Source organism: Limulus polyphemus, unplaced genomic scaffold (assembly GCF_000517525.1).
Source record: "Limulus polyphemus unplaced genomic scaffold, Limulus_polyphemus-2.1.2 Scaffold2554, whole genome shotgun sequence".
NCBI lineage: Eukaryota > Metazoa > Arthropoda > Merostomata > Xiphosura > Limulidae > Limulus > Limulus polyphemus.
In genome coordinates this window covers 22,636-38,104 of record NW_013668164.1, presented here as the reverse complement: position 1 = coordinate 38,104, position 15,469 = coordinate 22,636, and positions in this window count along the sequence as shown.

Here is a 15,469-nt window from a genome sequence, read left to right as displayed (position 1 = left end):
ACACAAATTAGTTAGCATAAATCAGTTAAATGACGAAAAACTAGGTGTCTATTTACTTGTGACCACTCAGTGTATGTTTTGCATAATTGCATTTTAAGAAATAATCGTTATTGTATTTTAGTTTTTGTTTTCTTCACATTTGTTTCATCAGCTTGAGCATCAATCAAAATAAATAATATATGTATTTATTCATTTCGTTTGTTTATATACACCGTAAATATTTTTAAATCTATCAAAAATTTAACAATTTTAAACCAACATTTAAGCAGTCAAGAACATGTAGTATCTTTAATAACACAAACAAAATAAAAGTGATTTGGATTCAGAGATACTCATTTTAAAAGTGCAATGTATAAAAACCTATGTCAAAAATACAAGTTAATAGCAGAAATCTGACAAAATCATTTGTTCATTAATACATATACAACTGACCAATGCGCTATTTAAATTACACATAATTAAAATCCAAAGTTTTTCTGTAGCCATAACTGAATTGAATCCGAAAAGAAAATTAAACATATAATCCCTAATAGCCAAAAAAGTAAGAGAATAGCGGCAGATGGCATTATACAGAGTGATTTAGATTTCTACTGACAGATATAAAATTTCGAAATTGTTAGTGCTATGGAATGAGGTACTGTAAGCTTACCCTGTGACATTACCACAAAGATTATTCAAAGTTCATGTCCTTTGTAAATGTTATTAATATGTATCGTATGCCGAAATTTCAACAACAAAGGTATGGACAGTAACAAAGCAAACATTTTAAATAAAAAACTATCCACAATTGCTCCTCAAGAACAAGAGTGGTAGACATAATTACTCCTTCCGTGCGTATAGAGTTACGCCACAGGGGATCAAAATCAAAGGTTGTTACACAAACCAAGGCCTGAGGTGCAAAATCAGAATTTTGCAAAAAAAGCAGATTATTGCAACTTTAAAATGTCCAAAAGGCTAAAAATATTAAAATAAAAGTCCCCTACATAAGGTAGCACATACGCTTTATTTACTGCCAACTGGTGGACTAGTAACAGCTTGAAATATGATTGAAATCATTTGTGAATAAAATTCAAAAAGGCGATATTTCTATTTATAGAATAGCAACATATGATATATATGTGCAAAATGTTAATGGAGATTAATAGCGGCCAATATATCTACCATTGATTGGTAAAAGAGTAACGTAAAAAATGCATGTATATAGACTATCCATGTAACAAGAATAAATTACTATATGCTTGTAATGCCTACAATTGTTAGAACAGAGACAGTTGATCAACTACTATACATTCATCTATTACTGTATTGTAAAAACTACACCTAGTTGTATATGATATAAGGAATATGTCAGAAAGAGATCGTTCGTTTGTAATTAAGCATAAAGATACACAATGGGCTATCTGTGCTCTGCCCACCACAGGTATCGAAACTTGGTTTCTAGCGTTGTAAGTCCGAATAAAAGTATTGCAATAGACAGTGCTGCTTATTGATTAGTAAAAAAGCCCATAAATGACGAACCGGTTATGTCCAACTATATTCATCAAGTTATCCAGTGGAATTAGAAGTTGTGTGTCTATCGATCTATCTGTTTATTTACCTGTTTTTGCTACCAACTACTGGTAAACGTTTGGTGGAATTCTACTACAGGAATATGAGATTCAGGTTGTTTTAATTAGGAGGCGTTTCAAGTATTACTAATAAAGATAATGAGATTCAAGATGTCTTTGTATATAAATGAAATATGACTACAAATTATAATAGAAAGACAATGAGTGCTAGGACATGACTAACTATCAACCATAGTAAGTTGAAGAATGCGTGTGTGTGTGCGTGTATATTAATCCAAATCGACATACACACACTTACACGCACACACTTTGCATAACAAATTATAATTCACCACCACTACATTTGCACTCATAACATGTTCTGTTAATTTAATTATAAAAACAAACAACAAGCAAAAGTACTCGTCCCCAGTGAAGGGAAGAGTTTAAGTTAATTTACCAATTTAAATTATTTCATGTACTTTAAAAATGTTAATTGTGTTGCACTCTTGGTTTCACTTAGAGCCAAGGCTCCGAGTTACTTATACCGCCCACCGCAGAAAGTGATTGTTGAGCATTTCAGTCATACTAAGAGCTGCTCAACAATAACATACGGTAAAGCTACATTTTTATTCTTTAAGTTATGTCACATTTTGAAATGTGAATAATAGTGTGATTAGTTCATAACAATTTAGTGTAGAATATCCTGATTGCCAAACAAAATTTGTCATCCACATTTTTCATGTCTGTTTTCCGGTCATTTCAAAAGTGAATGTTTAGCTTTGCCTGCGTGCACAGCTTTTCAAACGGGAAACAGACGAACGATCGGACAGACACCACAGTTCGCAATATAAAAAAGATGTTTAAAATGTTTCCTTTCACCCCTCTCTCTATATAAATATAAACATACAATACATGTAAAATGTTACTAAATGTATTGGGCAGCACACTTTGAGAAAGAGTTGTTATATTTTCTGCTTTGGATTTATGTTTTAATATCAATCAGATCCAGTTGGACTCTTTTGGAAACAACATGCTATCAAATGTGGTATATATTTAGTGGAATACTATATTAAGCACAGTAAGATATTGAGCCTCTCCTTTTTGTCTCGTAATTGGCGTTCCAAAATATATTTGACAAGAATATTTCTGAAACAAACTTCTTTGGTTTGTAATGCTGAAGAAGTGAAACGTCTAGGTATAGGATTTTTACAGTTGCTCAGGAGAAACTGAAGTTTTTCAAAAGTTTTGGCATTTTCAGAAAGTTCCTCGGCAACAGGATGGGGATCGAGACTCTTGACTGGGTAAGAAATTATTGTCATAAATTACTGCTGGACACAAATTATGGTATCGCATGAGCTGTTATTATACTGAAAGAGATATCGTATTTTCCATATAATACTATCAAAGGAGACAGCACAGGCATTCACGGCTTTCTTAGCTTTTACCAGTGGACAAGTATAAAACTACTAAAATCAGCGTGGTCTAGTGGTTAGCGAACTGCGCTACGTATTGAAAGGTCTGGGGTTCGAGATGCATTATGCCATTGAATACGTTTTATATTTTATACTTATAAAAACTGCAGCAATCCCGTTATTCGATTCAAACAAGCTGAGAAAACCCTTGGGATGGTGGATATTGCTGGTTGGTTGCTTTTTCTCTGGTCATTAATTCAAAATTTATGGATAGCAATAGCTAAGTCTACAGGTTTCTGATCTTGCCGTTTAGCCCACGTACGCATGAGGTGGAATTCAGGTTGATTATTCCTATTTCAAAGCATTCTCCAGCTTGTTGTTAAACTCAGTTGTGTCATCGAATCAATTTATGGATAGAGGGATTCGTCACTTTATATATGGTAATTCTTCATTATTATCCGTAGCTTGTTTGATGCTCGAGTCACCCTGAGTTCCGACGCCTTGTATACATGACTTTGGTGAGTGGTTTATGGGTTGTGGCCAGTTTGTGAAATCCAACAACATGGAACCGTCTTATTACAGCATACTGTACCAAGTCTTATTTCACAACCTTAATAGTGGGTTTAACGCCAGATGTTCACTTTTTTTTCCTCATATTTCTAGCGAGTGACAGAAGATAATTTTTCATCTAGCGGTCTTTCATGTTATAGCACATTAACTACAATGGATTTGACAAGCCATTAGGCAAGATAAAATTTCTTGGACACTCCTACCACTTCCCTTTAAACGCCCGTCATGCCTTTCTTTAAGTAATATTAAATGCAACTTCTGACCTTATAAACCCTACAAATAGTTTCAATATCGTAAAGAATAATAAAAGAGCGCTTTATAGAGGCAGAGGAATGAGATGTTTTCAATTTTATTATAAAGATTTGTTCGTAGATTTGTTCACTCTCTCACAGTGATTCTCCAAGTTCTTCTTTGGGTTCTGCTAGGGGACTAAACACAAATTACACTTCCCCAGAAACATCATTCCACAAATAGCAAAACTCGTTTTTCTTATGCTTCTGCTCTTCGTTCTTCTTTACTCACAAACTCTTCCACTCCCTTATCTCCAAACTACACCAAATCAATATTAGTGTAAACTCTCTTTGGGCCACACTACAATCTTCACCAGTCCATCAGTCTCTTGTAGAATTACCTTCATTAGAACACAGTAGTCCTTCATCTGTTAGCATAAACTCTCACAATGACTAGCAATGCACTGTTTATACTTCGTCAATGTGTAATACACACTCTGAAGGAGACAGCTACTCCCTCTTCCTTCTCTTAAACTTCCCCATCCTCTATCTCACGATTACAACGACATGCTCACACCAATATCTGTCACCAATGAACCTGAACCAAGCGGCGAATCACTCAACTACAGCAGAAAACAACTATTTCAAATACTTAGAAAACTCACTGAGTAACGCACAAGACATTATCAACATGCCAAGTCGCTAGTGTATAACATAAAAAAAACGAAACATACCTCCATATCTCACATTAAAATCGCCAATCACAATAGGAGCACATGATCAGATTTCTGTAATAAGTGGCAACAGATCCTTGAAAACACCTCCTTAGAACTCATGAATATCACTAAAATATTCTGTCAAAATTCTGTCGATATTCTAGATAAAGAAATTTCCCACTATCATCACCTGTAAAATCCTTCGCTGGAAGAAAAAGAAAAACTACAAAATCTTACAAAGAGAACTGATACATTCCTTCATAAAAAGAATAAAAAAAATCAGTCTCCTACCAATAACACCAATTCAAAAAGTGTTTCTAACAACACTATTTCGAACCCTCTTATTTGTCCTAAAGAAACTAGCAAAGCACCAAACAATGTACTAGAAACTATCAAAATTCTTTTACCTCACAATGAACAGCTTAAAAAAAAATGTTTAACAACACTTCATCCACTAATATGCATAAGCCTTCTCAAATTAACAAATCTGTTAAAAATAACAGTGACCTCATAAAGTGTACTGGTAACGACGAACACTCCCCACATATCTCTAACATTGTTAATCTTTCACACATAACCCTCTCTGAAGCAGAACTCAGTCTCCTTAGTAAAGATCTCAACTTCTGCCCAAATAACAGGTATGTTAAAGAGACCGAACTTCTTTCAGACCTTTATGAATTCTCTAGAAAACTAAGACTTCGCGAATTTCTTCACAACAAACAGAGAACCACATTTAGAGAGTATATTAAAGCAGTAGAAAATGACATAATACAGACCTTAAAATCTTCCAAGCAATGTCATAATAATATAGACTAAAATGAAAGTCCAGTTTGCCCCTGAAGAAGAAAGGTCCACCTTTCGAAAGCGCTCGGGTTATAAAATTTTTATAATTTTATATCAATACTTACAATATCAATACTTATCAAACCTACGTGTTTTTTCTGACATCATGATTATATGTAATCACATAAGCTAATTTCTACTCAAATATATCAAACTAAGTCACAAAAAAACGCATAAACCAAGAATTAAAACACTTTCTTAAATTTAAAAAGTGTGATACGTTTCGGCAGCTACTGAATATGTAGCTAGTGGGCAACTAATTTACCTATAGTTTTGCAAAATACTTTTAATGGTAGAAGACGATGTACGCGAGTTATATCAATTGTGAAAGAATTGGTTTATCTGTTGGTTGAAAAATAGACTTCAATAGAAGTAAGTAAAGTTTTTCTCAATGGATTAACCCTGACATAATAAATACAAATGAATTGAAATGTATTTCTTTATGAAAATATAATTGTTATATAATGCTCTTATTAAGTAGTTCCAGTTGGCAATGTTGTACCGTTTTTGATTTTTTATAAAGACAGTGTCACATACCAGGAACATACCCCTGTTAGAAGTTACAAAAAAGTAACACTTCAGGTTATAGTTTCTCACCAATGAGAATATTGCATATTGACGAGCCTTAAGTGGTTAATTTTTCTGCTGCTGACCTGGTTATACCTTGGGTAATTGCTTCAACCTCTTTGGCTGAGAATATGAGATATCTGGATCTCCAGAAGACGAAGAAGACGCCTATAGTCTGTATAACTCTGGCAGAATCATGGAAAGTAAAAAGATTCAAACTGCCACTAATCTCCTTCAACACTGCCTTTTTCATTTCTTCATCTACTGGATGATTATGTGGAATATGAACAGTTTTATCAATCACACTATTAACAAGTTTCACGGATTCCACATACTGAATGGTAATATAAATATTGGTTATGTCTTCCAACTCAATATTAGGGTGTACATTTAAAGATACGATGTCCTCCATGTCGGCGGATGAAAGCTTGAAAGTTTAATGAAATGTATAGAAGACAAATACTTCAACTGAAGAGGTCAGTGGTCAGGATAGAAATGAAAGCTTCAAATATTTCTCTGAAACAAGTCGACAATCCAAAAGGCAATGCCATCAGGCTAGTCAACCTATCCAGACACCGATCAAGAGTTCAAGTTTTAGTATAAGTTATGATTGATGAAATATACCTTCTAATTATGCATCAAAGTTTCCCATACAATCAATATATAGATGAATGTAGGACTTCACACCTACTATCTACAAGAAAGTAGAATCTGCTACAACAAATTTAGCGATAACGGTGGCCTTCAATCCTGCTCTCAACACACAATTCTACCACCTGCCATCTATGCTGACATACAGTGATTGAGTGTTTTCTTCCTGCAAGTGTATTGTTCATTTTACAGGTATCAAGAGAACAGAACTCGACATGACACACTACACACTACATGACATAAAACAATAGCAACAACAAAAACACTATTGCATCTTCAAAACTCTAGCTACATTTGAATTGCTGATGCACGAGAGAAAAGCTATTTTTTTTTCTCTGTCTGAACATGTTTCTGAATTTTCAGATTTTACAAAAGAATAAGATAAAATACTTACTTGTCACTGCAACGCACTGTAATTCCCGGAGCCAACTTCTCCAAGCAGGCTTCATTCCGTAGAGGAAAGCATAACTGTATCAGACAAAAACAATAACGTTCGTTTCAATACTTCAACAAGAAATAAAATTATACTTTATTTCAACAGCCTTTTTTTCTCCACTTTTCACTCTGTTATTCTCTTAGAATTGTGTGCTTAAATCGAAACGTATTTTAAAACTACTATGATTTCTGAATGTTTATCATAACGAAGTATACACAAATGTGTACTGCATACTGATGCAGATTTTTGTTGGTGAGAAATTTATCGCAGAGAAGAACAGTCGCAATGTTAATAATCACAATTCATTGCTAAACTTAGAAAATGGAGCTGTTTATTGCGCCATTTCGCCATCTATGCACATCAACCGCAACTAACACAAAATAACTGTAAAGAATTCAGCACACTATAAACTTTCAAGAGAATAGAAAGCAGTAAATACATACCGTAACTTTCTGCATATTTGTAATAGAATATCATAGTTAGTTCATGGTATAACTATGGAACACAAGAACAATATCTCATATTGTTCTCCCTCGACTTCCATCTTTACCTCATATACATGATGAATTTCCATGTGTACGCTTTTCTTTCAGGATCCAGACTCTGATCTTCACTTGCATACACGGTATTATCTCCATGTTTACGATTCTTTTACCATATGTAGGATCATTTTATCCTTCCTTCAGAGCACGGTCATAGGTATTTCGTATGAGAACAAAAGCTCTGTATGTCAATAAATATATGTGGTTTGAAGCTATGTTCCTAAAATATTATGAACAAAATATATATTCTTTTATCAAAATGCTCTGTGGGTGATAGTGATAATATACTATTAGATCAATTAGAGATTTAGCTGAGCCACTATCAGCTAAAAACTAATTGTATCTGTGTAATTTTACAGGAAGATACAATATCATGTGCGTCTCTTGTTAATGTGTATTATCCATTATCAGTATTACGTAATTAAAAAAATTATATTATCTTTTTTACAGTATGAGTATAATAAGTTATAAATATGCTGTAATCATCCGATAAAGGTGCATAACAGAAACGCTGAATATAACAGAAACGTTAGATATAACAGAAAGGAGATTGATTATCTTACGTTTCTTTTATGCAGTTTTAACGGTGGATTGTGGTACATTTATAATAATTTCTTAAACCCGTATTATAAAACTTAATCCTTCTTATTTGTTTGCGGATAAAAATAAATATATGTATATTGATATTTCATTCCTTCAGTTTGTTGGATCGTTAATTATATCCTCTCGATCTTTTATGAAAACTTGTTGAAAACGGAATCATATATTTAAATTGAAAACTTGATGTAAAAAAAGATCCCTAATAATAATTAAGTAAAGTAAAATAACTTAAAAATTACAAAAATATCAGTAATTTGCTGCTAACCGATTGCATTTCTGTTGTAAAAGGTTCAAAATTTAAGGCGGCGCAATGGTTCCTGGACTGAACACTGACAAACTTAATGCGACAAACTACATAACTGAAAGTAGGGCCGGCTCTAATACCCCATCTAAGGTCAACCATTAAAAAAAAAACACGTTTTTTCTTTAATTTACTCTAAATACTAAGCAAATAAAATATCAATTAATCTCCGTAGGTATGTTAGAAATATTCTATAAAATTGGATGATCTGGTTTTTTCCTTTATGTCTTTAGCATTTTTTAAACTCCAGCAACACTGACGATTTTCATACAAATTTTACAGCAAATTAATATATAATTTACTGAAACTGAAGTAAGCATGCAAACTTTGCTTCTAAGGAACAACATAAGATATTTATTACAAATATATCATCACTGTATTAGTTTTTCATACCTTATTCAAAAACAAAATTATTATTTTATACAATATTTTATTCTATATTTCTACTAGGAGGAAAAAATTCTTGTTCGTATTAGTTTTAAATACCACTTACACAAGTAGAACAGTAATAAATAATGTACCTGAATTAAAAACTGTTAGTATTTGTCTTAAACTATTATATACTCGGAGGTACATTTATACTGAAACCTAACGAATAGAAGTAAACCATACACAATGGTTGATATCGTTTTAATGCTTTGATTTGGCTACAGTCCAGCTTTTTATTTTGTTACGACAGCGGAAGTCACGTAACGCTGGTAACACGTAATGTGTTCTAGAAGGATCGGGGAACATCACGAATAATCCAGTATGTGCTAGGCGCCCTCTATTCCTGTATATAAGTGCGCCGGGTAACATGAGACGAATTAATCGGAATTGAATTGCAGACAGGCAGAGATAAAGACGGAGAATTGAGTCAAGCGCGGTAGTGACCGTAAGTAAGTGCGTAAATCATTGTGAATTATAGCGTGTGTTTAAGGTGACTGTGGAAATTAAGTGTATTACAAAGTTGAATTGAGAAAGAATAAACTAGTTTTATTTAAGAAAGGACTTGTGTCGCTAAAGTTTCATCCGAAAGAAATTATACGGGAAATTAACAAACGACGAGAGGTGTAACAATATGTTATCTAACAATATTATACTTCACCGTTAACCAAATAAACGCTGTAAACCCTTTTATTATTCAGATAAAACTGAAAATATACAATCTCAAGAATAAAATGAAATTCCTGTTAACACTTTATAACTAGATGTTCTTCATTTCCCAACTGCACACAACAAATACAAAATAATGGAATGTAAGGATCAGCAATTAATATAAAAGTTAATAAATTTCTAATTGTAAAGTGAACAAACTATGTTTTACCTGAAGATATAATAACGTGAAAATACTGTTACGTCTCTGGTCGTTTGTTAATTTCCCATATAATTTCTTTTGGATGAAACTTTAGCGATACAAGTCCTTTCTTAAATAAAACTAGTTTATGCTTTCTCAATACAACTTTGTAATTCACTTAATTTCTACAGTCACTTTAACTTAAACACACGCTATAATTCACAACGATTCACTCACTTTACTTACGGTCACCTGTCTGCAATTCTCTATGGCGTCACTTCTTGCCGGTCTTATATATACAAAATAGAGGGCGTCTGGCAAACACTCGAGCCTTCAGGAACATTCTAGATACTCATTACGTGTTACCAGCGTCACGTGACTTCCGCTATCGTAACAATACTATCTACAACCAGGAATGCTACAAAATGTTTTTTAACAATTCCAGACACTGTAAGGATATCAAGTAATTTCCTCGTTGGATTTGTAGCGGTTTCTATCCATACCATCTATTAATAAGATGTTTCTGTATACCGTTTATTCATATAATTATACATGTAATTTTATGAGTTAGTCAACATACATATATATGCCTCTTAAACAAATTGATCAGTTCTATATATGAAATAATCGTACATGAAATACATACTTCTTGTGTACTTGTTTATCAGGTTTAATACCAATCCCACTTTGCATGCAGTAATTCAAATACCAGTTTAAAGCTGTCTCACAAAATATTTTGCATATCTAGTAGCCAACAAAAGAATCTTGGTAGCCAAAAACTTACCATGATGTTTATTCAAAGTATACGCAATTAGAAGACTTTACTATAAAAAAATAGCTATTCAGGAACGTTTTACTTCATCAAATAAACCCAACTTTTCTTATGTTGTTTCAAATTCAAAAACTCATGTTACAAATTCTTCCGACATCATTTGTGAAAGTAACAATAATCAAGATCTTTCGTTAAATAATCATAGGATTCTCCCTCTAAACCTATAGCTACCTCTTCTGTCTTTTCCTCAAATTAGAGTAAATTGTCAAAGTTTACCTGTTCTTCATGGTTTTCGAACGAATTTCGCATCTGCTGGACAAACGTAGACTGCTAAAATCAAGCCTTTCTCCAAAAAAAGTTTGTTTAACTTTCACATGAGATAGAACAATTACGTATGTATCATAGTTGTCTAAATAGGGGAGCAGAAGGCGTTCCCCTCCACTTTAAATATTCATTTAGCAAAATATTTCTCATCCTGTTTGCTTGCCAGTTCCTCCTTACACTTGCTCCCCCACTTTTAACAAATTTAGGTGCACGTGATATGTATTGTTTATTGTTTGACCTTAAAAGGTGAATGAATAATTATTCATGTATTGTTTAAGAAATGGGAATAATAAAAACTGACATATGTTGTTACTTTTAATACATGTAGAGTGGACTTCAGAGCTATTACACAATATTATCAAGAATAATACAACTCAAGGTGCAACAAATTATCATGAACACAAAGAAAATCTTTTTATAAGTAAATTTTTAATATAAAAACAGAAGAGACATAGTCAACTTGCATAAGCTGACTCAGTGTTTAGTTATATTCAATATATCATGTTATATTCAAAATAAATGCTTTTCTTTTTCAAGAATAAAGAAAAAACATGACCTTATAAGCTCTAAGAGCTCAACTGTTAAAAGAAAAGGCTTAGGAATGAAATAAGGTATATGACCACATATATTTCATAAAATGTTTTTCTTTTATATTTCGAAAAACACTGTTTTAAGGAAATAAATTAAAATATATCTTAGTATCATTTCTAAAAGTTTCCTTCACGTTGACAGGGTCTCTGACATCTACAAAAGATATCTCCTCTCCCATTTTATTTGTACAAGTTCTGAAATGCTTGTTTGTTCATGTTTTAGAGTTTGAAAGAACTTATTAAGTATGTGTTATTCTAGTTAAAATAAGCATGTCTGAACAATTTTCTCAAAATTTCTGGAAGGACCAGTTGAGTCACTGAGTAAACAGACGCTCGATTTCTCCGAATTTCGGGAGTTACTCGAGTCCAATTCTCCTTTTTCTCCTATAATACTTCCTCTTTTGATTGCCAGTTTAGTTAAATTTAATCACTAACATAGGCGTAAATAGCTCCTAAATGTCGACACTTTTTCTGCTATATAAAAGCCTGTTAAAGAGGGAGGTACCAGGACCAGATCAAGCATGGTCTTATGAGTGTGACACCACACATAAGCATCATTATGACGTCAAGCTAGGTAGAATCCGAAGACTCCTATGAAAAATAAGTAAAATATTAGCGCAAATCTATTCTTGGGAATTATTACGAAAAAGCCTTTGTTAAAACAGACTAAAGATACCAATTATCTGTAAGGAAGAAGAAGACTTTTCCCAGAAGAAGAACAGGTGTGTATGCAATCAGATGGTCATCGTATGTTTTAATCTTTTATCCAAAGACACCAAAATGTGGCAGGTTTGCTCAGTTATATGAAGTGGGTTCAGGAGGAATATTTACATGTTCCTGGGAAAGGAAATTTTATATTTATTTTCTTTTTTTTGTGTGTATTACCAGTTTTATACGGAATATTTTTGGTTTCCAGTGTTTTCCCGTCATTTCTGACGGGCTTTTATGCTAACAATACTATAAGCACTTACCTCTTTGAAAGCAAAATGTTTGATCATAAAAGAAAATTTAGGTTCAGTTGTAGACTGTTTAAAATAATAGGAAATTAAACTTAACACGTGATTATTCATACTTTCGGCTAGCAACAACACAACTACTGTCACATTGCAACACAAGTATCTGTTTTAAATATTCTTCAAAACACAATTTATACTTACCATGCACCTATGAATTACTGTTTCTTCAAGTGGTTTAGGAATATAAATTATTGTTTTTTTTTAAACGTATGGATAGAATGTCATGAAGGATTGAAGCTGATATATTTCAACGAACATTATGTTCATTAGTTCAAGGTGCCATTAAAAATCGTTCTTTTATAAAATAAGTATTATATTACGTTTGTGTAATTTTTTTCCTATAAATATTTTTAAGACTCCGGTGATCAGAAAATACCAAACTCACCATGTCGAGGAGATAACTATGCTTACAAGTAAATGTTCATTGATTTTATATTCAAATATAAAGAGAGAGAAGGAAAGAAAGAAACGGAAAAATGAACTTGAAGACAAGCTCTGAAAAAGTATTATTTTCAAAGTATGAGAGTGAAATGTAAATCCTGGGATCAAGGCATATTTTTCATTACCACAGTTTATGATATTGGGCTATGAAACTAAGCTTTTTATATGTGTTAAGGTGTGCTTAGGTGCTGATGTTATTTTATTAGTAGCTATAGTGAAGCATGAAAGATGTATATACTATGATATGAGATATAAGACGTTTATGGAAACATGAGAAATGATTCATTGTGAATAATAAAATGTTCATGATGTACTTAATGAGTTATGATATACATTGTAGTCAATTACACTTTTAATGTTTCAATTTAGATCTTTGCTACGGGGTGCATGACATTAGGATCAAGAAACTTTGATTAATATCTATATATAGGTATACTGTTTGTAAATACGATTACGAATAATTAGTGAATAAAAATTTAGTGAAGTATTTACTTTTAAAATATTAGGAATTGAATGAAGTTAATCAGTAAGTTAGGTTTGTGATCAATCAATTAAAGTTAACATTTTCATTATCTGAAAATATATTTCCGACAGATACCCCTAAAAACAGTTTAGTTATCTTCCTTGAAAGCCGATAGCCTTTGGGGCAATTCCCACCTAATTTTATGTGAATTGCAATGATGCATAATGACGTCATCATGAAAAAACGTCCCATACGAGAAGACGAGTGACACACCTCTATACACAAGAACGTCTGACCCTTAATCCGTCCCTGGGGCAAAATGTTTCTACCGGACCTATTATAGTCACGACTAAAAACTAAATTTCAAGATATGTTTAACTTTTTGAGACAATGGGAGAATAATACCCATAGAGTTGCAAGACTCGTCTACAAATAAATGAACAATATTAGACGTTTCTTTAATAGAAAAGGTGATGCTCTAACACAAATTCAATTTACATTTGGATAACAAAGCATATAGACAGAAAGAAACCACATACATATAAACTCAACAATTCATGCATTCACGAGCATATTCGCAAACAAACAAATGCACAAAAACACATATACACGTGTATATCACGTATGCCCAGTAATAGTAGAAAATCATGTCATCTGTTCTTGGATAAACTATTGTCTTCCTCGTTCATTTTGTGGTAAAGACATTTACGATCTATTTGGTGTCGAACAATTCTAAAAAATCATTTTCTATGCACAAAAAGTGCCAGTGCATTTAGCCTGTCTTGGCACATTGTTAATCTGGAATGTTTATAATCCTTTTGAAATGAGGCATAGGTACATCCTTGAGATTATCAAGACAAAAAGGAATGTTGATTTCGGTTTTTGGTCACATATCATTTCGTAGAAACTTAAATTTGCAAGTGACGTTTTCACATAGCACTGGTCCATCATCTAGTGCAAATGATAGTTTGCCAATAATTGTTAAGAAAGTCTGAACTTTATATTGAGTAGAGCGTGAAATATCACTGTCCTCAGCATCCCCTTCAACCTATCGCATAAATATTTTCCTTCTCCTTGATCTTTCGGCCTAATATGTCTCGCATCCTAACAGTTGTTTACCCTTTTCCTTACATTCGGGTAATGAATCTTGTACTTCCTGTACGAATGTCTTGAGAGCTTATAATAGATGAAAAGCTGTACTGACACTTCTTTGGGAGTTTGTTAACCAGGATAACACTCCATAATTCCATTATTATAACCGTTTCTAATTGTTCCAGTTGTAACACAAGCTTCTTGACTCTAAACATACTTGGGAATTCTCAGTATCAACATCTGTGATGGAAGCAAGAACTTGTACCCCATGTTAGAGACTTGCACTGCATCTGAATGGACATTTTGTCTTGTGTCTGATACCTTCTTTATCGTCAATAGCACTAGTTTTTTCAAGCACATAATATAGGCACTTCCACTTAAAGGTATTATTATTATTATTATAGCTTAACTAAAAAGGTTCTTAATAGTCTGTAATAACTATATTTTTATATGGATAATGATTTATTATTAAAAACAAACAGAAAGATAACGGCTATAAAGACAGGCAATTAAAGAACTACATTACTTTATTTTTTATAAATACAAAAATATTTTAGAAACTAAACTATCGATTAAGGCAAATACCTTATAAAAAAGTAACATAAAGAGGGAGTTAGTTACTTTAGCTTACAAGTAGCTAATAGCAATTTTCAAGTAATTTTATTCAGTATAACCGGGACAGAAAGACTACTCAGCGTTCCCGTGTTATACTGAATAAACCTTCAGGAGAAAGGGAGGAGGTTGGGAGTTAGAACTATATAAGAACTTTAAAGGTAGGATGTATAGTTCTGTTTAGTTCTATTTAATATTTAATATTTCTATTTAGCTCTATTCAATAGTTTATTGTTATATTGAATATCTTTCTGTAAGGGTGGAGGTTGGGAGTTTAATTAGTAGAAATATTAGGGTGGCTTCATTTCAATTCATTTATACCTTAAGAAATTTAAGGATAACTGCTTTCCCACAACTGGCTATAGATAGTGAAAGGCAGTAGAAGCTGAGACGTTGCGAGTGTAAGCACTCAGCTTCGGACCCTTATTTGACTGATTTTTTATGATTTTCCATGACTGCTGACTA